Source organism: Phytophthora infestans, genomic scaffold, assembly GCF_000142945.1.
Source record: "Phytophthora infestans T30-4 supercont1.133 genomic scaffold, whole genome shotgun sequence".
Lineage (NCBI taxonomy): Eukaryota > Oomycota > Peronosporomycetes > Peronosporales > Peronosporaceae > Phytophthora > Phytophthora infestans.
Window position 1 is genome coordinate 40,000 of NW_003303626.1, and position 1,507 is coordinate 41,506.

A 1,507-nucleotide genomic window follows, 5' to 3' on the forward strand; every position below is an offset into this window, starting at 1 on the left:
TAAACGTTAGTCCACGTGTTCCCGGCCTCAAAGGGAACGGTTTGCTACTTAGAAGAATAGATTTAAGACTGATGTATTTATAAGTAAAATAAGCTTGGGTCTCATACAAACTACAGGTTACCTATAGTGGAGCTAAGTAATCATGCACTGACTGGTTCCGAGAGCACCTGGTATCGTGTACCAGGTGTCCACAAGAGTGTCGGGTCACTCTTTATGCAACATGGGGCCCACTGGATTGTACCGCGTTACAGCAACGCATACATAGCCAATAATAGACTGAAGTGAGCACCTTCACATAGTCCACATTGAAGAAAGTGTAGATGGTCTAAGTGTACAGCCAGCATCCACAGTCTGGAGATTCATGCTTCTTGTCGGCAATTTCTCTTTTCGGTAAAGACATACTCTAAATGCGTAATTGCGCGAGTTGGCTATTTGACCTGAATGAACACAGAATTTCGCGCACGATCTAGCCATCTCGTTTATCCCACATCTGATGCTTTCGGTGATGTCTACTGGCAATCGGACTGGCGACGAAAGCATTACCGCCTCTTAATCAGAATAAAGAACACGGTGTGGTCAGGCTGAGTAGCTATTGATAGAAGCACCCTTTTAAAGAGTTGCAGACTACGTGCAAGAAGAGGACCGTATGGAATCGGATCAGAGCACTTTAGCTGATAACACGATTCGCGGCTCGAACTACCTGTTATTGAGCCTTGCCCTCTGTTCCACGACGTTTTTTGGTTATCACGCGCTGACTTTCTGTGGTGCAGCTAGGGGGACGACACGGTGCAGCCAATGACTAGCATATGCAAAAAAGGGAGTGTCTAATGCGAAGAAACACTGACAAACATTCGCCACCCCGGCAACAAGGACAAGAGCAGTGGCGAGAGAGGTCACACGAAATGGAGTACGTATGTCAGCGGTGGGATTCGAACCCACAAGCGCGAGCACGGTAGAACCTGAGTCCACCCCCTTAGACCGCTCGTGTACGGGGTACAATCCAGTGTGCCCCATGTTATTAGACATAAAGAGTGACCCGGCACTCTTGTGGTGTGACGGGGTTCACAGCACCTTGCACAGAGGAAGTGCTTAAGGGTATTAACTACCCGAGTGAACGTAAGTCCACGTGTTCCCGGCCTCAGTGGGAACGGTTTGCTACTTTGAGGAGTAGATTTAAGACTGATGTATTTATAAGTAAGATAAGCTTGGGTCTCATTCATACTGGAGGCTACCTATAGTGGAGCTAAGTAGTCATGCACTGACTGGCTCCGAGAGCACCTGGTATCGTGTACCAGGTGTCCACAAGAGTGACGGGTCACTCTTTATGTAACATGGGGCACACTGGATTGTACCCCGTTACATCCTCCCGCACTTAGCTGAGAATCACCTGGTTCTCCAATCACAACTGATTCTCCAATCAGAAGTGAGAGAATTAAAACACCAAAAGGTGAATTCTCACACTAGGCAGCCACGAGACTGGCGCGGCTCTCAGTCACACCCACAGTGA

General features: G+C 48.0%; 1 non-coding gene across 1 annotated transcript; it reads right to left on the minus strand.

The window, feature by feature from the left end:
• Positions 1-914: 914 nt before the first annotated feature.
• PITG_30513 lies at positions 915-997 on the minus strand. Its single transcript has one exon. It is a non-coding gene; the product is annotated as a tRNA-Leu (tRNA).
• Between the last annotated feature and the right edge of the window lie 510 nt (positions 998-1,507).